The sequence below is a fragment of the Pseudorca crassidens genome, chromosome 11 (assembly GCF_039906515.1).
Source record: "Pseudorca crassidens isolate mPseCra1 chromosome 11, mPseCra1.hap1, whole genome shotgun sequence".
Classification (NCBI taxonomy): domain Eukaryota; kingdom Metazoa; phylum Chordata; class Mammalia; order Artiodactyla; family Delphinidae; genus Pseudorca; species Pseudorca crassidens.
Genome location: NC_090306.1, coordinates 19346616 through 19372648, shown reverse-complemented (window position 1 = coordinate 19372648; position 26033 = coordinate 19346616). Strand labels below are relative to the sequence as shown.

At 37.4% G+C, this 26033-nt stretch overlaps 1 protein-coding gene across 3 annotated transcripts in view; it reads left to right on the top strand.

The window, feature by feature from the left end:
- SOX5 (SRY-box transcription factor 5) overlaps positions 1-26033 on the top strand; it is a 991426-nt gene that overhangs the window by 335097 nt on the left and 630296 nt on the right. For all 3 annotated transcript variants that reach the window (XM_067695917.1, XM_067695916.1, XM_067695915.1), the window contains one exon: positions 8431-8491. The gene's annotated coding sequence lies outside the window, so the exon portion shown is untranslated. The remainder of the gene's footprint in view (positions 1-8430; positions 8492-26033) is intronic.

Below are 26033 nucleotides of genomic sequence, written 5' to 3'. Positions count from 1 at the left end.
GTCTTCTGCCCATTTTTGGGTTTGGTTGTTTGTTTTTCTGATATTGAGCTGCATAAGCTGTTTATAAATTTTGGACATTAATTCTTTGTCAGTTGCTTCATTTGCAAATATTTTCTCCCATTCTGAGAGTTGTCTTTTCGTCTTGTTTATGGTTTTCTTTGCTGTGCAAAAGCTTTTAAGTGTCATTAGGTGCCATTTGTTTATTTTTGTTTTTATTTCCATTTCTCTAGGAGGTGGGTCAAAAAGGATCTTGCTGTAATTTATGTTATAGAGTGTCTGCCTATGTTTTTCTCTAAGAGTCTTATAGTGTCTGACCTTACATTTAGGTCTTTAATCCATTTTGAGTTTATTTTTGTGTAAGATATTAGGGAGTGTTCTAATTTCATTCTTTTACATGTACCTGTCCAGTTTTCCCAGCACTACTTATTGAAGAGGCTGTTTTTTCTGCTTTGTATATTCTTGCTTCCTTTATGAAAAATGTGAACATGTGTGCGTGGGTTTATCTCTGGGCTTTCTATCCTGTTCCATTGATCTCTATTTCTGTTTTTGTGCCAGTACCATATTGTCTTGATTACTGTAGCTTTGTAGTATAGCTTTGTAGTATAGTCCGAAGTCTGGGAGCCTGATTCCTCCAGCTCCGTTTTTCTTTCTCAAGATTGCTTTGGCCATTCGGAGTCTTTTCTGTGTCCATACAAACTGAAATTTTTTGTTCCAGTTCTGTGAAAAATGCCATTGGTAGTTTGATAGGGATTGCACTGAATCTGTAGATTGCTCTGGGTAGTAGAGTCGTTTTCACAATGTTGATTCTTCCAATCCAAGAACATGGTATATCTGTCCATCTGTTTGAATCATCTTGAATTTCTTTCATCAGTGTCTTCTAGTTTTCTGCATATAGGTCTTTTGTCTCCTTAGGTAGGTTTATTCCTAGGTATTCATTCTTTTTGCTGCAATGGTAAATAGGAGTGTTTCCTTAGTGTCCCTTTCTGATCTTTTACTGTTAGTGTATAGGAATGCCAGAGACTTCTGTGCATTAATTTTGTATCCTGCTACTTTACCAAAGTCATTGATTAGCTCTAGTAGTTTTCTGGTAGCATCTTTAGGATTCTCTATGTATAGTATCATGTCATCTGCAAATAGTAACAGCTTTACTTCTTCTTTTCCAATTTGGATTCCTTTTATTTCTTTTTCTGCTCTGATTGCTGTGGTTAAAACTTCCAAAACCATGTTGAATAATAGTGGTGAGACTGCACAACCTTGTCTTGTTCCTGATCTTAGAGGAAATGGTTTCAGTGTTTCACCATTGAGAATGATGTTGACTGTGGGTTTATCATATATGGCCTTTATTATGTTGAGGTAAGTTCCCTCTATGCCTTCTTTGTGGAGGGTTTTTATCATAAATGGGTGTTGAATTTGTCAAAAAGCTTTTTCTGCATCTATTGAGATGATCATATGGTTTTTCTCCTTCAATTTGTTAATATGGTTTATCACACTGATTGATTTGAATATACAAAGGATCCTTGCATTCCTGGGATAAACCCCACTTGATCATGGTGTATGATCCTTTTAATGTGCTGCTGGATTCTGTTTGCTAGTATTTTGTTGAGGATTTTTATATTTATGTTCATCAGTGATATTGGCCTGTAGTTTTCTTTCTCTGTGGCATCCTTGTCTGGTTTTGGTATCAGAGTGACGGTGGCCTCATAGAATGAGTTTGGGAGTGTTCCTCCCTCTGCTATATTCTGGAAGAGTTTGACAAGGATAGGTGTTAACTCTTCTCTAAATGTTTGATAGAATTCACCTGTGAAGCCATCTGGTGCTGGGCTTTTGTTTGTTGGAAGATTTTTAATCACAGTTTCAATTTCAGTGCTTGTGATTGGTCTGTTCATATTTTCTATTTTTTCCTGGTTCAGTCTCGGAAGGTTGTGCTTTTATAAGAATTTGTCCATTTCTTCCAGGTTGTCCATTTTATTGGCATATAGTTGCTGGTAGTAATCGCTCATCATCCTTTGTATTTCTGCAGTGTCAGTTGTTACTTCTCCATTTTCATTTCTAATTCTATTGATTTGAGTCTTCTCCCTTTTCTTCTTGTTGAGTCTGGCTAATGGTTTATCAATTTTGTTTATGTTCTCAAAGAACTAGCTTTTCGTTTTATTGATATTTGCTAGTGTTTCCTTCATTTCTTTTTCATTTATTTCTGATCTGATCTTTATGATTTCTTTACTTCTGCTAACTTTGGCGTTCCTTTGTTCTCTTTCTGTAATTGCTTTAGGTATAATGTTAGGTTGTTTATTTGAGATGTTTCTTGTTTCTTGAGGTAGGATTGATTGTATTGCTATAAACTTCCCTCTTAGAAGTGCTTTTGCTGCATCCCATAGGTTTTGGGTCATTGTGTTTTCATTGTCATTTGTTTCTAGGTATCTTTTCATTTCCCCTTTGATTTCTTCAGTGATCTCTTGGTTATTTAGTAGTGTATTGTTTAGCCTCCAAGTGTTTGTATTTTTTACAGAGTTTTTCCTGTAAGTGATATCTAGTCTCATAGCACTTTGGTTGGAAAAGTTACTTGATACTATTTAAATTTCCTTAAATTTACCAAGGCTTGATTTGTGACCCAAGTTATGATCTATCCTGGAGAATGTTCCATGAGCACTTGAGAAGAAAGTGTATTCTGTTGTTTTGGATGGACTGTCCTATAAATATCAATTAAGTCCATCTCGTCTAATGTGTCATTTAAAGCTTGTGTTTCCTTTCATTTTCGGTGATCTGTCCATTGGTGAAAGTGCGGTGTTAAAGTCCCCTACTATGATTGTATTACTGTCGATTTCCCCTTTTATGGCTGTTAGTATTTGCCTTTTGTATTGAGGTTCTCCTATGTTAGGTGCATAAATATTTACAATTGTTATATCTTCTTCTTGGATTGATCATTATGTAGTGTCCTTCTTTGTCTCTTGTAATAGTCTTTATTTTAAAGTCTATTTTGTGTAATATGAGAATTGCTACTCCAGCTTTCTTTTGATTTCCATTTGCATTGATCATCTTTTACCATCCCCTCAGTTTCAGTTTGTATATATCCCTAGGTCTGAAGTGGGTCTCTTGCAGACAGCATATGTACAGGTCTTGTTTTTGTATCCATTCAGCCAGTCTGTGAGTCTTTGTCTTTTGCTTGGAGCATTTAATCCATTTACATTTAAGGTGATAGTTATCAATATGTGTGTTCCTATTACCATTTTCTTAATTGTTTTGGGTTCGTTATTGTAGGTCTTTTCCTTCTCTTGTGTTTCCTGCCTAGAGAAGTTCCTTCAGCATTTGTTGTAAAGCTGGTTTGATGGTGCTGTATTCTCTTAGCTTTTGCTTGTCTGTAAGGTTTTAATTTCTCCATTGAATCTGAATGAGATCCTTGCTGGGTAGAGTAATCTTGGTTGTAGTTTCTTCCCTTTCATCACTTTAAATGTATCCTGTCACTCCCTTCTGGCTTGCAGAATTTCTGCTGAAAGATCAGCTGTTAACCTTATGGTGATTCCCTTGTATGTTATTTGTTGCTTTTCCCTTGCTGCTTTTAGTATTTTTTTCTTTGTATTTAATTTTTGGTAGTTTGATTAATATGTGTCTTGGCATGTTTCTCCTTGGCTTTATCCTGTATAGGACTCTCTGCACTTCCTGGACTTGATTGACTATTACCTTTCCCATATTAGGGACGTTTTCAGCTATAATCTCTTGAAATATTTTCTCAGTCCCTTTTTGTCTTCTTTTGTGACCCCTATAATTTGAATGTTGATGTGTTTAATGTTGTCCCAGATGTCTCTGAGACTGTCATGAATTCTTTTCATTCTTTTTTCTTTTTTCTGCTCTGTGGTAATTATTTCCACTATTTTATCTTGCAGGTCACTTACCCATTCTTCTGCCTCAGTTAGTCTTGTATTGATTCCTTCTAGAGAATTTTTAATTTCATTTATTGCATTGTTCATCATTGTTTGTTTCCTTTTAGTTCTTCTAGGTCCTTGTTAAACTTTTCTTGTATTTTCTCCATTCTATTTCCAAGATTTTGGGTCATCTTTACTATCATTACTCTGAGTTCTTTTTTAGGTAGACTGCCTATTTCCTTTTCATTTGTTAGGTCTGGTGGGTTTTTATCTTGCTTCTTCATCTGCTGTGTGTTTCTCTGTCTTCTTATTTTGCTTAACTTACTGTGTTTGGGGTCTCCTTTTTGCAGGCTGCATGTTCGTAGTTCCTGTTGTTTTTGGTGTCTGCCCCCAGTGGCTAAGGTTGCTTCAGTGGGTTTTGTAGGCTTCCTGTTGGAGGGGAGTAGTGCCTTCCTCATGGATGAGGCTGGATCTTGTCTTTGTGGTGGGCAGGTCCACGTCTGGCGGTGTGTTTTGTTGTGTCTGTGACGTTATTATGATTTTACGCAGCCTCTCTGCTAATGGGTGCGGTTGTGTTCCTGTCTTGCTAGTTGTTTGGCATAGTGTGTCCAGCACTGTACCTTGCTGGTCGTTGAGTGCAGCTGTGTCTTAGCGTTGAGATGGAGATCTCTGGGCGAGCTTTCGCCATTTGATATTACGTGGAGCTCGGAGGTGTCTGTTGGACCAATGTCCTGAACTTGGCTCTCCACCTCAGAGGCACAGGACTGACACCTGGCTGGAGCACCAAGACCCTGTCAGCCACATGGCTCAAGTGAAAAGGGAGAAAAAAAGAAAGAAAGAGTAAAATAAAATTATTAAGATAATAAATTAAAAATTATTAAAAATAAAAAAATTTAAAAAGTGATTAAAAAAAGGAAAGAAGAGAGCAACCAAACCAAAAAACAGATCCACCAATGATAACAAGCACTAAAAAGTATACTAAAACAAAGAAACAAAGAAACCAAAACAACGGAGAGACAGAGCCCAAGTACAAATGGTAAAAGCAAAGCTATACAGACAAAATCACACACCGAAGCATACACATAAACACTCACAAAAAGAGAAAGAGAAAAAATATATATATTTATATATAAGAAAAAGAAAGGAGGAAGAGAGCAACCAAATCAATAAACAAATCTACCAATGATAATAAACTCTAAATACTAAACTAAGATAAGCATAAAACCAGAAACAAATTAGATGCAGAAAGCAAACCCCAAGGATACAGTTGCTCCCAAAGTCTACCTCCTCAATTTTGGGATGATTCGTTGTGTATTCAGGTATTCCACAGATGCAGTGTACATCACGTTGATTGTCCAAATTTAATCCACTGCTGCTGAGGCTGCTCTGAGAAATTTCCCTTTCTCTTCTTTGTTCGCACAGCTCCTGGGGTTCAGCTTTGTATTTGGCCCCACCTCTGCGTGTGGGTCAACTGAGGGCGTCTGTTCCTGCCCAGACAGGATGGGGTTAAAGGATCAGCTGATTAGGGGGCCCTGTCTCACTCAGGCTGGGGGGAAGGAGGGGTACGGAAGGCGGGCAAGCCTGCGGTGGCAGAAGCCAGCTTGACATTGCAACAGCCTGAGGTGTGCTGTGTTCTCCCGGCGAAGTTGTCCCTGGATCACGGGATGCTGGCAGTGTCAGGCTGCACAGGCTCTTGGGAGGGGAGGTGTGGATAGTGACCTGTGCTTGCACACAGGCTTCTCGGTGGCTGCAGCAGCAGCCTTAGCACTTCATGCTTGTCTCTGGTGTCCGTGCTGATAGCCGCGGCTCGCGCCCGTGTCTGGAGCTCGTTTAGATGGTGCTCTGAAACCCCTCTCCTCGTGCACCCCGAAACAATGGTCTCTTGCCTCTTAGGCAGGTCTAGACTTTTTCCTGGACTCCCTCCCGGCTAGCTGTGGTGCAGCTCTCTTCAGGCTTTGTTCACGCAGCCAACCCCAGTCCTCTCCCTGGGTTCTGACCTTTGAAGCCCGAGCCTCAGCTCCCAGCCTCCACCCGTCCTGGTGGGTGAGCAGACAAGCCCCTCGGGCTGGTGAGTGCTGGTTGGCACCGATCCTCTGTACGGGAATCTCTCTGCTTTGCCCCCTGCACCCCTGTTGCTGAGCTCTCCTCCATGGCTCCAAAGCTTCCCCCCAACCCTCCCCTCGTTTCCACCAGTTAAGGGGTTTTCTAGTGTGTGGAAACTTTTCCTCCTTCACAGCTCCCTCCCGGAGGTGCAGATCCCATCCCTATTATTTTGTCTCTGTTTTTTCTTTCTTCTTTTGCCCTATCCAGGTATGTGGGGATTTTCTTGCCTTTTGGGAAGTCTGAGGTCTTCTGCCAGCGTTCAGTAGGTGTTCTGTAGGAGTTATTCTACGTGTAGATGTATTTCTGATGTATTTGTGGGGAGGAAGGTGATCTCCGCGTCCTACTCCTCTGCCATCTTGAAGGTCTCCCTCCAGTACAGTCTTGAATAGAAGTGACATGAGTGGACACCCTTGTCTTATTTCTGATCATAGTGGGAAACCAGTCAGTCTTTTACTACTACGTATGACAGTTGTGAGGTTTTTGTAGATGCCATTTATTAGGTTCAGGAAGTTCCCTTCTGTTGCTAGTTTGTTGAATGTTTATATCATGGAAGGGTGTTGGATTTTGTCAAATGTTTTTCAGCATCTATAGAGGTGATCGTATGGTTTTGTGTTTTATTTTATTAGTATGATATGTTACATTATTTGATACTTAGACATTAAACCAACTTTGCATTCCTAGGATAAATCCCACTTAGTCTTGGTGTATAATTTCTTTTACTATTTTGTAGCCTTTGAAAGAATTTAGGTACCCCCGAAACCACCCCAAATTATTGTTTCTTTCAAAAATGAGAAGTCTTATATAAACTAATAATCAAAAGTTATACAGGTAACCTGGTCCTAGATCATCTCTAAATCCCTGGCTCTAGTATGTTAGATCAATATCCTAGAAGTAGAATTCTGTTACCCTGAGCATATCATTTTGAAGTCTTATTTAAAATACTAACCACAGGGCTTCCCTGGTGGCACAGTGGTTAAGAATCTGCCTGCCAATGCAGGGGACATGGGTTTGATCCCTGGTCTGGGAAGATCCCACATGCTGTGGAGCAACTAAACCCATGTGCCACAACTACTGATCTTGTGCTCTAGAGCCCACGAGCCACAACTGCAGAGCCCACATGCCACAACTACTGAAGCCCACGTGCCTATTACCCATGCTTTGCAACAAGAGAAGCCACCGCAATGAGAAGACCGCACCCACAATGAAGAGTAGCCCCCACCCTCCATGACTAGAGAAAGCCGGCGTGCAGCAACAAAGACCCAATGCATCCAAAAACTAATTAATTAATTAGTTAACAATACATAAATAAAATAAAATACTAACCACATAATCTGATTGATGGTACACGTAACTGTACCCTCCTAGGGCATAAACGTTATGTAATTTATATTTATACAATTTTAATGATCATGTTTCAAGATCATAAAAGTCAGTAACAAATGTTTAAACATTTTGAAACCATTTTGAAACCATAATTATTCTGAGGCCAAAGTTTAAACAGCTGAGAATAGATAATGAACCTCTCCTTATAAAAAGAATTCTATACCGATACATAAATAATAAAATAATGATAATATAGTTACATGTATTGAAAATTTTTTAAATTTTTGGATTTATATCAAGGCTGTGAAACCGTATTACAGATCAAGAAAATAAACCTTCAAAGAGGTTAGATAAATTTCTAAAGACATAAAGCTCTTCTGTCATGGGACCAATGCTTAAATCCTGGTCTTTGGGGTCTGGCTCAGATAAAGTGACTAAGTATCAATACAGTGTTTCTGGGTTTAGTTTGCTATTTTTGTTTTTATTGTTTTAACGTAGAAATTATCCAGTGAGTTTGTAAACCCTTTATTCTTATACAACTTAGTATCCTAATACAATGTAGCACTGTGCTTTGGTAAGTGCTAGTCTGTAGTTAATAAATTTCAGTGCCTGTTAGCCTATTATCCTTGAAGTATTGTAGTTGTAAGTAAGGTTGCATTATAAGTATATTTCAAGTTAACCATTATGGACTATAAGAATGGTTAAAATTGTTTCTCTCAATAAAACTGGGCCCAGGGTGATCATAGGCTACATACATGCACATGTGCTTACATGACTGAAGTAATAATATAAAAATTTTAAAAGTGATTTAATTGAAACAGTTTCAAGATAATTGGTTCACATTTTTTTTACATTTCAACTATCATTATATCTTGCCTGTCATTTATGAAAGTTTGTTTTTTGAGTGTTCATTTATTATTCATTCATCAGCTATTAACTGGCATAGTCCTATGAGTCTGACGTTGTGTGGCTATGAATCTGGTCTAGAAAAAATTTTAGAATGAAATTACTTAATATTTCTTCCAAAGTTATGTAGTAGAAATCTTAACTCTCTTTATAATGTTTAATTATTTTTCACCTAAGTATTTCAGAATTTCTTTGATTTTTTTCCCTAAATACTTGTCTTTCTTTGTTATTTTTTTCTTAGCATTGCAAGAAATAGATAATATCAAGGACATCAGGAGTGGGAGAGATTGCAGACTCAGCAGGTCAGAACATTGTATTATTATCATTTGCTGATCATTCTTTTGTCATTAATTTTGGAGTTCTTGATCTCTTGCCACTTGTTTATTTCTTATCCATGCTTACTTGGTGTGGTCTTCAGTTTTGCAAGTAACGACTAAAGCCTTTAGATAATAAGTCCAGCATTTAGGCATTCTCTTTTTAGGATTTGAAGATGAAAAAATAATCCGAAGAGATTTTCAGGAATAGAAGATTTCTTATCTAATATGGTACACAGTTACCCTGATTTCTATTATCCTTTTTAGGGTGTAAACAATTTTGAAATGAAGACTTTTTGATGACTTTTCCAGAATCAAAACTTTAAAACATATACAGTGTTATTAATTATGTAACTGTAGTGGGAGAACACTTGGGTCATGAAAGTCAAGTTTCCTTTCTTTTCTGCCCCGTTCTCTGGGCACAGGGACACCTCTAAAAGCTCTTGATGCTCTTAGAGTCAATCTGTTTACCAACGCTAATTTTAACTACTGAATGTTGACTACCATATGTAAATTGAAGGTTAATTAGTCAGAGGGTCTACTGTGAGCATTTGTCAGCCATTGTGGAAAGTTTAGTGTAAGTCACACTCCTCAGTAAGCTGGATGCAGCCATGCTGGCCTTTGCAGTCCCCATTTCCCTGTGTGTCACCATGAGTGACTGATGGCTCGTGTTCATCTCCTGCTTCAAGGAAGACTACCGGTTGTCTTAAATAGTGATTACAACTCTTGCTACTATTGCTTAGTTATTTATAGAAGCTTGGGAGTCCTCTCCCTTTCTGTTACCCCTCTAGTGTTACCACTTCCACAACTCTCCTGGAATTTGACTTAGCTTGTCCACATCCAGGCCTCCTGGAGAGCAGCTACCAGTGGGCTTTTCGGGTTCCATCACACAGAGAGATAAATAGCTTTGTTCTTCAGTCTGATCACATCTCTTCAAGTGAAATGGCTTATTCAGAAAGGATCTAAGCTTAAAGTTCTTCTGCCAGGATGCTTCAGGGATTTAGTTATTTTCTAGAATTATGGACTAAACAGATTATTATTGTATGCATCTTGAGAGAACACCACTCTCCAGCTTAAAGGAAAGATAATTTCAAGTATATCTTGATGCGTTGCATATACTCGGGTCTCTGTTCTTGGCTAAATTAAGAAAGAGTCTTGCAAAAAGCTGTGTTTAGAATGATATGCCCAAGTAATTGGGTTTGTAAGTATGTCTGCACTGATTCTTGCAGAGTTGAGAACCACTTTTTGGTGATACATGTATAAAGAGTTTTCTGGTAGTAAACGTCTCCCAATTTTCAGCTTATAAATATCATTGAACTAAACATTATAAAGAAATAAATTGAAGCCAAGAGTAGTGCATTTTCTTGGCATCCAGCTGTATGTATATATTGATGTTAAATTGAATACAGTTGTTTGAGTTTTTCCTGTTTGGAAGTGAGATCAAGAAGGAAGAGACCTCATAGATCCCTTATAGTCTTGACACATAGAAAGAACTTCAGTCTAATGCATCTATTTTACAAACCTACCTTGCTTCCCACTGTCACATGAAATATTAGTAACAGAGATTAATCTATGTTTCTTGATATGATGTAGACCCACTGAATTATGTGCCTTACAGGTTATGGAACACAAACAACTGTGCACACCACATTGTGCACACAACATTGTACACACACATAAAAAATACCATCATCATTTGTCATCTTCACCAATTTATATTTTATAAAGAATACCATTGATACTCATACTTGACTTTGAATTGTATTGATATTTGAAGAACTCAAGAACATTAAGATTTCTTTTACTGTTGTTTCTCTGGAGAAGTTCCCTATTCAGCTGGATGAAACGATAAGATGATCATTCATTCATACGTATAACAGAAGTTCCTACTCTTCTGGAGTTTTCTTTCTAGTGGAGGAAAACATAACACGAGGATTTTAATATATACATTAATGGGGATACATGCTAAGGAGGAAATAAAGCAGAGTAAATTGAGGATGGTGGGAGACTGTATCCAATACCATGTCTAGGGTAGGCCTTTCTGAAAAGGAGAGAACGGAGCACAGACTTGAATGTAGTGAGAGGGAATGATTTAGATTTATGGGTGAAGAGAGTTACATTCAGTGGGAAGAACAAGTATAATGAGTGTGCTTGGTATGTTGAAGGAGCGTCAAGAAGAGCACTGTGGCCAGAGAGAGTATGGAGTGGACAAGTAAGAGATGAGAAAGGGTAGGGTATTGTGATGACCATTTTATAAGGCCTGGTAGACCATGGCGGGACCTTGACTATTATTCTGAGTGAGATGGGAATCATTAAGGGGATTTCAGCCCATAAAGGGGCATGATGTGGCTCTCAAGGTTTAAGGATCACTTGGACTTACAGCTTGGGTAAAACATTAAAAATTTCTTTCTTTATACACAGAATATAAATTATGAATGAAAATAGACTTTAACAACGATTAGGGCAACATTATCTGATTAAGATTTTGACTGATGATTGTGTTCAGGGAGCTCATGTTAAATAGTAGAGCTATCAGTTTTCGTTTTCATGTCTTTAATTTGCAGAATTCTTTTGATTTTGAATCATGTTCTTCGGTTCTGTATAACTTATTTTTTCATAATAGGCACATTAATGACAAGGGTATGTAATATTTAGAAATTGGTGTGTCCAGTTAGTTGCTTTGCATAGCTGAATTTCCCATTTGTTTGTCATTTTTAATTTCAGCCAAAACTACATAGCCTTGTGTAAGTCCATAAACAAGTCATGAATTTTTATCTCCTAGTTGTAAGGGAGGATATTTGAAAATAATGTGATGGTTTATTGTAATGATCACATGATTGATAAGACTATGAGAAGGAAACACGGATCAGTTTAAAAAAAAAAACAAAACAGCTTCATAGGACTTATAGGGCATGAATTCTGGAACCAGCTCTGAAACTTACCAGGAGGACGACTTGAGGTCTTTAACCTGTGTTTGCCTGCTAAATGACGAACCCTGCTTCTCCCATAAGGAGAATTGCATTGCTACTGTTATCTCTGCAGTTCCTTTACATTTGTTAAACCAATGTGTGCAATGTGTAAATAAAAATCGGTTGAATTAGGAATCACTTATGTTAGAAGTGACCATTTTTAATATAAATGAAAAAATAGGGATATACTATATAAATAACAGAGGAAAATGTTCATATTTATTTTCAGAAAAATTAGGTTATAGAAGGTATTATTGATATTTGGAAGGAAGGGTTATTTCTAAACTTATTATTACTGTCATGTCAAAGAATCAAAGTGATTATTGAAAAAGGAGTTGAGGAGGTGGGAGTGCCTTCTCCTATCAGTCTTATGGCAGAAGTTTCCAATTGCCCAATAACTGTTTACTAGAAATGTGTCAGACTTTTGAATCAATGCATTAAAGACTATCTTAAAACTATAAGTAGGTATATAAGCTTAGATTTTCATTATTTGACTTTTAGAATATTCATGTAATAAATATATATTTTGTTTTCATAAACAAATGTATAAATCTGTTTGCTTATGAATACTGAGTATAATTTTCTTAAAAATTCTTGTTTATTCTAAATTCTTTCCCTTTTAGTCATAAGAATAAGAATCAGGTTTATGTTTAAACGGAGAAATAAGGAAATTACTCTTTGACACTGTTTTTTGAAGGAGAGAGTATGCAGCCTCAGCTTCACATATGCACCTAAAATTGTTGAATCTGCTGTGATTCCAGTCCCTTTTTTGCTGGGAGGTTCTCCTTCTCCTGGAAGGGCCAGTTCCTCCCCCATGCTTAAACCTACTTCCTCTGGCAGTTCCAAAAACGTTGATTCTTCAATCGAGTATCTTCAACTTCTTCTTTATTGGAAACTTCAATGGTTAAACATGTCAAGTTTCCCCTCTTAAATAATAAATAAACAAAAGCTTCCCTTTCATCTTACTTCTCCCTCCAGCTACCACTCCCTTCATATACTTATTTTCCCCAAGTTTTAACTTACTGTCTCCATTTTCTTTCTTCCTTCTTGCTCGTCAGTCCTCTTCTACTTCTATCCTGCCAACATTGCTAAGGTCATCAGTTATCTCCATCACACTAAATCCATAAGGTAATTGTCAGTCATTATCTTATTCGTCCCTTGAGTTCTTTCAACTGCTTGAATGACTTTCCACTTTCCACTCCAGTTAAAAAAGTTTTTTTTTCTCTTTGCATTTTGCTGAATGAATATCTTGTTCTCCACTGTATCCCTAAAATATTTTTCAAAGTGTTTTGCTTATAGCTTCTGCTAAATGAACCAAATATTATAGTGTGAGATATAATGTCAAAAAGCTTACAAAAGAGCTACAACCTGACGTTCTATGAGGGTTCATAGAAAAGAGAAAGAAAGTTTCATAAACAAAACAGTATTTGAGCTGGATCTTAAAGGATGATTTTCCTAGCAGAGATGTTAGATACTGGTAGGGCTTAACTAGTATATATTTAAGATCCTGGTATCTTAAGTGTCTTTTTCGGCTTGGGTAAGTTTGGATTCAGCACAGGGTATACAAAAGGGAGATAATAACTGTAAAGATATGGTGGGCTGTTTACAACATAAAAAAACTTTACAGTTCAAATCTGTAAAGGGGACTTTGAATCTCATGCTAGTGATTAGACTTAAGAGGACTTGGGGAGCCATTAAAAATTTTTGTTTGTTTTTTAAGGGAACGTGGGTGGTGATTAGGTCTATGCCTTGGATTAATTAGTTAATATGCTGGCAGTATGAGGTTGATTGAAAGGGGAGAAGCTAAAAGGGGAAGGTAGGAGACCATTGTAGTCATTTAAGCAAGAGATCCAGAAAGTCAGGACCAAGATGGTAAAACCTGGGGACAGATAGGAGCAGAAATCCAAAGACGGAATCGTTAGGGTAGACTTTCTGGAGCAATAAGGGATGAATTTTAACCTTAAGTAATTGAAATATAAGCCATGCAATTCACAGATATAGGAAATTGGAAAATTTAATTGTTTGTATTTATTTACATATTTTTAATTAGTGGGAGGTAAGTGAATTGTTTTGAGCGTCTGTACATTTGAAATACCAATGTTGATATATCGAAGAAGCATTCCATGCAGAGATTCTGGAACTAGGCAGGGGAGTTGAGAACGAAGCTATGCGAGATTACATCCAATAGCAAAATTTGCCTCCTTGGTGGAAGAGCAATCCAGGCTTAGGAAACACCCTGAAAGACCAACAGTCTGAATGCCATGTGGAATTTTGGAGAAGACCAAATGGAACAGTCAAAGTAGAAGAAACTCTGAAGCTTGAATTGTAGTTTTGCTGCTTGACAAGCTATGTGGTCCTGAAGTAGGCTTTGGTTTCTTTATTCATTTATTTATTTTGAATCTCTGCACAAGTCCTGCCTGAGTAGTCTGCAAATCATAAACACTAAGTGCAGACTCAGTTGGCTCCCTAGAATATAATCATTTCTGGATTATGGAATTTTTTGAAGTATTGAAAATTGTTTAGATGTTCCTTCATTCATTGGTTCATTCATTCATTCATTCATTCATTCATATATTCTTACTAAGTCTTAACCTGTGGCAGGCAATCTTTTAGTTATATTGCCTGATTTTTCTCCATCCATTCTTGACTAGAATTTTCACCGGTTCAGTTTAGCATATTATTCCCAGTTAGTTATAGGAAAAATACTGATTGATTTAGATCTTGTCCATCTATGGAATCATGCCATCCAAATCTCAGACTATGTCTCCTCTTCCTCAAGTTGGTTGGAGGAAGTGATGGAGAGTGTTACTTTTACATTTATAATAATAGGAAATACATTCATTATCCTGATTCCCTTTAGATGATTAGAGTAAAATACTTAACTCATAAATGATTTAAATCATCCTCAACAGTAGTTAAACACGCTGGTGTTATAGAGATCTGACAAACATAACTATTATCATATGACTACTGAGAAGTTTTTGGACAGAAGTACCAGTTAGAAGAGGGGAGCCCTATCCCTGAGTGCTGAATGAGTGCTTGCCTGGGGTGTCCCCAGAAACAGGAGCTGACACAGGTGTTCAGCACAGTTGCTTACTGCTTCCCATCAAGAAGGATGGGGGGTTCTTAGCACTGCTGGTTTGTGGCACTCGGCATATTTGGCAAGCAGTCAGCCCTGGCTGTGGATTTCCCTGGGGAAAATAAAAGCCACAGGGAAGTCATCAGTGTGACCTTCTGCTGGGTAGTTGGCACATGGCTGCACCACGGGAAGGCTTTCAGTTGTCATTTTCTGAACGGGTAGATATCAGGTGCTGATGGAGGCTCTCCATTCAAGGTGGGAAGTGGAAAAGGAGAAAAAAATATTGAGCAGAAGCTTACCAAATAATTCCCAGTCATGAAGTTAACACCAGCTGATCTGCTGATAAAAGGGATATTCTTGTGGGGAGGGGGGAGGGAGTTTCTTTGGTTCTGTAAGCACAATTATAAGCTTTCCTATTTAAGTCTGACCCATCATATTGAAATGCTGTCACTAGTATCATTAGCAAGTAAAGTGTTGATAACATAGTCAAATGCACAGCAGAGTTCTGGCTCTTCAGTGTCTGGACTAACTCCCAATATTAGGAATAGGAGTCAAACTGCCATCACTTTTCCTGTGCTAACAGACGCCCTGCCATTAGCAGTCTGAAGGCAATTTTAATAAAATACATAGCCCTGCTGAGTTGGTCTCAAAAAATAAATAAGCAATGTAGAAAAGAAGCTTTTGTTTCAAAGTAATGATTTAAACTATGCATTACAGGTATTTTTCTTTTACCAGTAAGGCACATGCTGTCAGAATTTCAATGATGATTGGGTGGCATTTATCTAAATAATGTGATATTGTCATTTCAAAGACTTAAAGCATCGCCTTATTTTGACTTACATACAAAATGGGGGCAAATTGGATCCAGGTATCAAGTGCATGTGTTTTACAGTTTATATTACATTTTTTTGTGTGAACAGTGTTGTATTCTTGGACAGATTTATGGAAATGTAACAAGCTGGTGATAGAGTTCTGGGAATTGCAGACTTGACTTCCAAACACAGATTAGAACAGGAGGGCAAAGAACATCTTTTTATTTTTCCTTTGCTGTCAGGAAGGGAATCACATTTCAGTTTTTTAAAAACTCTTTTAATAAGATGCTTATATGTAAACCACAGTCACAAGGGCGTAGTAAATGTGTGCATGTATCAGAGGAGCCAAAGCTTTGTTTGCCAAAAGGTAAAAATCTCAGAAAGCTTTTTAAGAGTCTATTTGGAAACCACTGAAATTACCGCCTTTCCTTCCCTTCTTAATAGCGACATACTGGCCTGAGAGCCATAATATAGAATTAGCTCTGGCCTTATAGTAGGCAGAGTTAGAACTAGCCTACATAAGTGTGACGTGTGGGACATCAGGAAGGCTCCTATTTCTAAGTGCCATCGAGGGGGAAGCAAAGAAGCATGTGCTTTGGAATGAGACAGACCTCAGTTCAAATCCTACTCACGTCCCAACTCTTTTTCTGCATGATGTATTATTGTAGGCAAGTTATGCATCTTCTCTAAGTCTTTGTTTCCTCATCTATAAATTGGGAATAATAACAAAACCAACCTTGTATGATTGTTCCGTGGATGTAATGAGACAATACATGTGAAACATTTAGGATGGTGTCTGGCACAGAGTGAGCACCCAGAGAATGTTTGTTTTTATATTAATGAACTTCTAACACACTTTTATCAGGAAGGTTACATGTTAAATTTTGTGCTAGAAATTGAGGTAAATATGTGGATCAATATATGGTCTCCACTTCAAAATTAAAATCTTTAATGCAAGACAGACATTTTAGCAGATAACTCAGATGCTGTGTGCCACTTGTTGTATTGGTATAGGTCTAGTGGACATAAAGGAGGCAGGACTAGAGAGTTCCCTGATGGCCTAATGGTTAGGATTCTGGGCTTTCACTGCCGTGGCCCGGGATCAATCCCTGATAGGGGAACTGAGATCCCATAAGCTGCATGGCGCAGCAAAAAAAAAAAAAAAAAAATGGAGGTAGGGCTTAATCTTGGCCATGGAAAAAATTACTGTAAAATCTTGGTTTTTTAAGTTTTCAAAGGAAAGATGCTATGTATTTTCACCCTGAGCCGTTGTGATCAAAGCCAACTATTTTTTTTCCAGTGATTTTTTCCCAGTTCCTTGTTCTTTCTATTCTTCTTCCTTTACATTTATGTAAACTTTTTCTTTGATTGTTAGCACCATGGTTAGATGATATCTGTACTCAGAGACAAGAGGTAAACATAAATCAACACTCAAATGCCGCTCAGCATCTCTGCTAAAATGATTTGGGGGAAGAGTTGAAAACAGAGGTTTTATTCTCTTACATTGCCAAATGGCATGAAAATTAGTACAAGCCTTTGGACAGGAATTAGGCAATATCTAACACATCTACATGTACACACTATTTGATCCAGCAATCCCATTTTTTGGAATTTATCCTGAAGATACATCTTTGACAATATGCGGATCACATGCCCAAGTTTAATCATTGTGGCATTGTTTATAATTGTAAAATATTAAAAACTACCTAAATGCTCATGCATAGGAGAATAGCTGAATACATTAGAACGCTATGGAACCTCCACATAATGAGGTACCGTGCAGCTGTAAAAAGAATGAAAGGATACAGAGTAATTTCCAGTCTATACTGCTAAGTGAAAAAAGTGCAGAAAAGTAATATCTAGAATGAAAGGGAAATAAGAAAATACACTTGTATCTGCTAATTGGGGCAAAAAAAAATAGGAAAGATAAGCTGGAAACTCATGAAACTGGTTTTTACTTACAGAGGTTGGGCCCAGCAAATGGGTATTGAGAGAATGAAAATAAGGTACAAGTGGTGACAGGAGAGTGTGACACTTATCTGAATATCCTTTTTCTTTCGTATAGATCTCATTTTTGGAACTGTGTTAATGTTTGACATACTCAAAAACAAATAATTAATTAAAATGAGCTAGGGTGTTTAGGGAGCCTCACATGAAAACAAAAAATAACAAATTTGATTAATTGTATTCATATGAATTACAAATGAAGGGGGTGGGGGAAAAGAGCAAATTTAAGTAACTTTGCCATACAGATTTTTGACTTTATACTCTAAGATTTAAAAAAAATGAACTATTGTATTTTCATCAGAAAATTTGCTTTTCACACAATACGGATTAATAATTCTGCTTTTCATGGAGGTGAGAGTTAACACTTCTGAACTGCTTTGAGCATATCCTAGGACTGTGGATAATGAGAGCCATTTTCCTACTTTAAAAGAAATAAAGAGGGCTAGAATGAACCCTGTGAGGTTGAATGGAATGAGGTATCAATAAAAACTCATGGTGTGTGTTATAAAGAAATAGTTGTGAGTGTGTGTGTGAGTGTGTGTGTGTGTGTCCATTTATATATTCCCTAGCTCTATCTGCTGAGAGGGCTTAAAAGCAGTAATACCTCAGTACTGATGAGCACACCTACTACCTAGATCTTGGTTTCTAAATATCATTCTCCAATAAAAGACACCAAGAACCCTTGTAGAAATGGATGATTCTAGGGCAAGAAGAAAAATTATATGGTGAGAAACTGGAAAATCTTATGGTTCAAGAAAGTAAGGCATGACTAAAAAGAATCGAAACAGGTTGAAAGGACACAGGAGCCATTTTGACATGGCTCCCAATGGCCACATCTGGGACATTTGAGCAAGGAAATAATGATAGTAATGGATTACACGCAATATAGTCCATGATGTTATAAAAAGTGTTGAAAAATAATAAATGGGAGAGAAGGAAAGCTCTTTTTGTAACAGTAGAATACCAGTTAATAACTGTAGAAGGAATGTTGGAAATAGAAAATGACCATTTGGTAAACACCACGTTAATGATTTTCTCAGGCAAGAATCATGACTGGATGCAAATTAGTGGTGCAAATATGCTGATAAATAGGATACTTACATAGTGTCCAAATATCTCTTCTCAGAATGCTTGTAGTGATCAAAGTTAGTATCACCAGTAATGAGACTTACTAGCATCGTGTACCACTGCTGTGACTCACTGAGGAAGGCACAAAAAATCACTTCTGTCATGTTCTTGCCAAAAATGCATGAATTTTGTCATGAGGAAATATCAGACAACTCAAATTGAAGGACATACTACAAAATAACTGGGCAGTACTCTTAAAAAGTGTCAAGGTCACGAAAAACAAAGAAAGACTGAGGAATTGTCCCAAATGGAAAGAGACTAAGAAGACAGGATAACTAAATATTCGCTCATGGTCCAAGAAAAGGACATGAGTGGGACAGTTGTTGAAATTTGAATAAGGTCTGTGTGTTAGTCAGTTGTTTCAGTTAATTTCTTAGTTTTGCTCATTGTACTGTGGATTTGAAGATGTTAATATGCCAGGAAGCTGGGAACTCCATACTATTTTTGCATTTTTTTCTAAGTCTGAAATTATTTCAAAATGAAATGTTAACTTGAAAAATAAAAATTAAAACATGTGCCTTAAATAAGATGTATGTATGTATTACCCATTCTTCTTTATTATCATAAAGGAAAAAGTTTGCTATGTAAGAGGGTAACATCACTGGGCTCTAGGAAGAAAAAAGTCGTAATAGAGCGATATGTATGTTGCCTTGTGAATTGGGTCTTATTCTGTTAACTGCCTCTGGCATACACCGTGTAAGCCTTGAGGGTACTTACTATGCCTTTGTATTTGCTAGTCTATTTGCCGATAAAATAGGTTAATGATCTTAGCACTATGGTTTCTAATTAATCACATCAATAGAGGAGAGCATGTCAAGTACAGAGCCTGACAACAATAATTTTAAGAAGCACTCAAGTGAAGATCAAAATTTAATGCCTGTGAATGACCAGGTATCTTCTGGTAGGTATAAAACTCCAGAATATTTCCAGGGAGGGAAGACAGAGCTGGTATATTCAGTCCAATGGATGTGTGTGAAGAGATCAATAATCAGGTAAAAGCTAGAAAGGAAGTATGGGCACAGTACACAGCATAGCCAGTCAGTGGGTCTCTGAGAGTCCAGATTCTTAAGTCAGAAACAGGGTCTGGTGATGATGAGCTTGATGATGCCAGTGAGGTGGTGGTAGTGCTGCAAATGCTTTGTGACAGCATTAAAGGACTAGAGTGAAGGATCAGTAGCAACGTGTGGTTGCACGGAGTTCTGTGTACCACCATCTTGGTTTCACATACATTCACACTCAAAAATTTAATGTTTAACATAGTTGTAAGATGTAGGTGGAGAGACTGATTTCATTACCTATGTTTTTATAGATGAGGAAACTCAGATTCAGCATTTCCAAAATCCTATAGCTAATAAGTACAGAAAGGATTTGTACGCTGGACCAGAGTGTTCACTTGAGTTTACTAACCTTCTAGCATCAGATAAAATATAGATTTTCCTTCCACACTAGCGCACAATATGGAGTGGAAGTACTTTTGCCAAACTTGGGAATACATAACTCTTCTAGTGCATGTACTCAAGAAGCATCATTATCAATAGTATTTAACACAGAGATTGTAGGACTTGCCCAGAATCCCAAGAGTTAGTGCCAGAAATAAAATGAGAACTCTAGTTGTCCATAGTCAGGGCAGAAAGTATCCTGTTGGCCACATTATGAATTGTCTTCAGTGAAGATAGTTCTTTGATAGTCCAGCACCAACCAGGAAGACTGGAGGTCTGCTTCCCAGGCTGGGTACCACTCACTGGAAGAGGCTGGTTCCAAAGGGGCCTTGAACAGTGGAGTTCTGACGCTGTGTTGAGACGTTAATGAACATCTTGGACATTATGGTGATTTGAATAAAATTCTGTAGGTTGCTTGAAAATCTTGGGAGTAGAGTTAGAGGCCATAGGTCAATTATCTTACCTATGTAGAATGAAAAGCAGTTGAAATCTAGCAGAGGCCTTGCTGAATGTGTTATCTCATCCAGCACCTGAAACTCTCCCCAGACTTTTAGCTTTGTGAATTACTCGGGACATTGGAGAAGTTCCTGCTGTCCAGTGGCAGTACACTCTTTCCTTCGAAGAATGCTTTGAGTGATGTCAGAGTTTTTATATGACTTTGACATTTGCCAAAAAGGTTATGGTATCTGCTAAGACACACAAATATTGTCCCTATTTATAGTGTATGTATTGCCATGACAGAAACAGAAATTTTTAAGAAACACTATTAATTCTTTACCATTAAAACAAGAGTTCCTTTTCTGTTATATATATTTGACTTCCAAACCCAGGATTTATTAAAGACTTAATATCAATATATGTTACAAAGACCATATAAAATATAAAATTTAATCTAATCACTAATAATTTAGAGATTAATACGGAATCGAAGAGCTAGATAATGCTTATCTAAGTCACTGATTTTGTAGACAAGGAACTGAGGCTCAGCGAGGTTAAATTTTGCATCATTTTTACAGTTAATACGCGACAGAGCCAGAAAAAGAACCCAGATTTCTTGATTCCTAGCCCAGCTTTCTTTCCACTATGGCATGATTTCTTATGACACGTATTAGATTAGAGCAAAATTATTTTTGTTGAAATGCATGAAAAGCGTTGTGGGTCTCTTGTTGATGTTTTGTGGAGGGAGTGAGTTTATTCTATCCTTGATTTTGTTTTTTTTTTTTTTTGGTTTTACACTACAATTAATAAATGAGTAATATCCTCTATCTACCCCACGTTAATAAGGTCCCACTAATTTTTTTTATTTCCAATAATCTGCTGATAGGTTTGGAAAATCCTTTCTTAGAATAAATGTATGCATACCTTTGAGTTGCTAGCACTTGAACAGCTAATCCATTAAGTGACTAATCTGAGAAATCACCTCTCTCGTTAGGTGCCCTGGATCACAAATGTCTTTTGATAGTACTGCAGTGGTAATGTAGGGATTTGCAACTGGCAGGCAGGAATTGAATTGCCATCATTTGGCTTTAGCAGGAGTTAGAGTCTTGTCTCCAACATAAGCATGAGCCAAGGTACTGTCTCCTTTTTTCTAATTTTAGTTGGAACCATTGGCACCGATCTTACCTAGACAGACTAGTGTTATTTCTACCCAGCACAATCTGCTGGCATGGGCTCCATTCCAAGCCACGCAGTTGAACTTCTCCCCCTGGTTTAGCAAACAGAGAGAGATATGATTGGATGTAGAGGACAGGAGCGTTCACCTTTTTCATTAGAAGCCATCCTTTCAGGCATAGAGATTCTAGGTTTAATTGGTTCAATGTATGACTCAGAGAGAATTGGCTCTTATGATTGAAAATTGCAGTGTGCTTTAATTGTGGGTCATGAAATAATTACTCCAGTGTTTTGGTTCAGGCACATGGATACTGATACATTTAACTGCTCAAGGGTGGGAAGAAAGGTGAGAAGTGATGTCTGCTTACCAGCCCTCACCTGTTGGTTATTGGAGAACATGAGCTGTATAATTGTCCTGTCATGATCTCTAGTCATGGGCACGCATCCCCGATGGCATCTCTCATGACCTCAGCCACACCGGCCATGCTGAGGCTTCCATCTGCACCCCTTTATCAGAACCCTCAGTGAGACCTCTTCAGAGCATCAGCACTCTCCCTCAGCTAACTCCCATACCGTGGAGAGTCAAGAGGGGACATCACAGCCTTTGCAACCTTGACCCTCTGTGCAGCCATACCTGAGCCCTTTCTCTCTACTTCAGTTTGTCATGGGATGTCTGCTGCAAGGCTGATGTCTCCCAAGGTGCCATTCGGAAAGCAGGCCACATAAACATAGAGGAGTTTATATGATTTCCCATCTCACCCCAACCTACCCTGGACTTGCCCTGCGGGAGCAGGTGTATGAAACCCTCACAGTAGCATTTGAGGTCTCTTCCCCCTGGTGACTCTTCCTTCTAAATTAAAAATGCCCATAACACTCAAACTCTTTCATTATTTCACATAAACGGTGGTTTTCCATATGTAAAAGCAGAAGATTGTTTTCCTCTAGTTGCTTGTGACCCAAATGAGAAAGACTGTACTTGGAATGCGGAGAGTTAACATATGGGGTTATTTCATATATCATCATGCAGGGGACTCAATGGTAAAGAGAAAAAACACAGACTGTCCTCATGGGGCACACAGTGAGATCACATAGAGCTTATTAGTTTTTGTTGTTCTTCAAAGCAATAGATGTAAACATGTCCACAAATAGGAGATTCTAATAAACAACTAGAGAGTATGTTTAAGTTTTATGGAAAGGAGGGCTTTGAAGTGTGTATCACATCCTGAAGATCTGGTTGAAAAATAGAAAATCATTCCCCAAGGGGATAAGAATTCCATAAATTTACACCACTACTCTTCTCTCTCTCTCTCCCCCTCCACTTCCTTTCTCCTGTAACACTGTTCTGTCCCCTGGTTGGATAGTTGTTTTGGTAGAAGGTCCACGTTCCCTGTCTACCACGTCCCGTTGGCTGACTTTTGCCTACTTTTCAATCATGGATGAGCTGCCCTCTTATAGTGTGATAGCCTGATAAGATTAATAATAATAATAATGAATAATAATCATTAAACACATAGACCTTGGTTCATGGTATTAGATGAATTATGTCGTTTAATTATCAGAGCAGCCCTTTGGGAAAGGTATCACTATCGTCCTTGTTCTACAGATGAGCAAGTTGATGCAAAGTGAGAGCAGGCAATCCCAAAACACATAAGTGGGCACAACAGGATTTTATCGGACACCAAATTCTGAGTCCCTGTCGCTTAGGAATTGTATTCAGTTTCAAGTAACAGAAACCTGAGTGGTAGTGGTTTGAACCAGATAGGAGTTTTTTTATCTTCCACAATACAAGAGGGTCAGATGCAGTCCAAACTGCTCTGCCATGCTGCTGGGGATCCAGACTCCCTCCAGTTTTCTCTTCCACCACACTTATGGTGGAAGATCCTCATTCTAACGCTCACAAGAGACCTGGTACAGCTTTAGTAGGGTAGCTCTATCTCATATCAAGGCAGGAAGTCGGAGAGGCACAAACAGCAAAGAACAGAAAGGCCAAAGCAGTCAGAGCTGTCCCCTTCTAGAAGGTTTTCACTGAATCTTCTCCCAACTTCCATTTCTATCTCAGGGCTATTAGTAAGATTCTATTTATACATTTAACTGGTCTGCTTTCTTATTGGGAAGGGATATTGGGTGGCCAGTTAGCGTTCTCTGTTATGGCTCTTAATCCCCCAGATATACTGCATTTTCCTATAGCCTAAGAATAGGAACAGGGAATTTTTTAAATTGTTTAAAATAAACCAGAAATTTTTCTTTGTCTAGGGTCTCCTCCATGGTTATTCTTATTAAAACACACACACACACACACGTATAAATGTATGCCTCTTGAATGGAAAGATATCCATCTTCTGATGGGATATATTCTATAGCATCTTTAGCAGATATTTAGCACACACCTGCTTATAAGGAGATATTAATAATTGGTCTGGAAATGGGGAACTGAGACAACATTATCCAAGTTTAGAGAAACTGTCAAGTGAGTAAACCCTGCCTCCATCTTCCAAAATGCTAACTGACAAACGGTTCATTATTGGGATAGAAATTTTCCTGTAGGATAGACCATTCTGAGTTGTATATGTTCCTCTTCAAGCATGATGAAACAAAAACTGCTAATCACTGTATTATCCGCAGGAAGCAGTATGCTTTCAACTTCATGAGACTAAAATTCCATGAACTTATTTATTCCTTTATCCCAACGTTTGAATAAAAACAAGAGGTTTGCATTTAAGCAGTGAGAGAGTATTAGTTGAAGACTGCAGTAAAATATAGTGGATTTTTTTTTACCTGATCCACTTCTCTTTGACAAAATCTTCCCTGTGTCTTCTCTGCTACCTCAGTTTCTTCCTTTAGAAAATGCTGTCATATATATAGGATTTGTCTGTGGAGTTTATGTCAGTAGGATGTATTACAATAGAAGGATAATTCACAGGAATTCTGACTAACTCGATGCTAACGGCATGTTATTCTGTTTTTACACATCTGTAGTACACAGTTATTGTTTTATTATGTCATTGTGAATGTGGTTAATATATATATATATTGTTTTGATAACAAATGGATCTTCAACTGCTTTATATATAAGCATCATGTGCTTCAAAGCAGGTAGTACAAAGCTGGGCCAAACCAAATAAATACTTATCAGTGGCTTTATGTATGAAAAATATGTAAACAATTAGGTTGACTACACTCACTCCAGGATATTTCTTGGGAGTTTTAGATTTGTTCTTAATAAATCCCTAACATCAGTGTTTTCTAATTGATTGAGGATGTTCGTTAATTGAATTCTTTTTAAGCAAGGATTTATAGACTTTTAACGTTGAAATCAATTGCATATATTCTTGTCAAATTTGGCTCAGCTCCACAAGAGGAACTTTGGGCAATCGGGAATATAGACTAGAGAGATAAGCAGTTAGGATCATTTAGGTGGACAACTTCCTCTCTTACTCATTAACTGTTTTTAATTTTAATTGGGCAGGTATATTGCATTCTTCTCTTTCCTTTTTTAATGATAAATTTGCCAAAGATTACTATATGCATAAAGTAAATATGTATGATAAAGCTAATTAGTATAAAATCTTTTGCTCTCATTATTTTACTATTTCATGTGAAAGTATTAAATGGGCCTAAATTAGCTGAATAGGTATCTTAGTTCCTCTTAGTTTATATGTTGAAATTATGGCCTTAGACCATTACTAAGACTTTTTCAGCAACAGCAAGTGAGGTGAAGTTTTAAAAATTGGTGATTATGAACAAATTGGTGACATCCAGAAATGTGAATTTACTTGTTTTAGAAAGATGACTATTTTAGTATAGAATTTCTCATGATAATCAGTATTCGTGATCTGATCACATACATATTTTAGTGTTGTTTTCCATAAAACAATTTACTGTATACTGCAACTGTAGATAACTGATTTGTGTTTTAGAGATAAGGTTCACTTAATTTTTGTAATCGCCCAAAACATAGTATTGAAGCCTATACCATGCCCATTTCTAATGCCAGCCCTTCAATATAGCTGAATCTTGCCATAAAGTCTACTATCTGAGGAATCTCAATCTTTCTTTCTATTCTGTGAACTCCTATAGTTGACAAAAAAGATTTCTAAAAAGATAATTGTATTGATTAATTCAATTTCTGGGTTGGGTATAAGGTGTAAATTGGAGATTACTCATAGAAATTGAATACAAAGAGAAAAATCTTTTTAAGTCTTTTTTTTTTGAGGGTATTGAATGAAGCTGAACTCCTAAAAGCTTTCCAGCCTCACAGACCTTCAATAAACTTCTAACAGGAGTCCTGAATGCAAGCTCTATTTTTGTTGCTTATACAGTAGGTGGGAAACCTTTAACTAGTAGGATGAGTCTTTGTTTTCATTTCCACTGAAAAACTCATGGACCAACACTTAGGGACTTCTAATATCTTAGAAAAAGTTTTCTGTTATAACATAGTATGTAGATATTTATACATAGTATATTTATACAAGTTTAAGTATATAT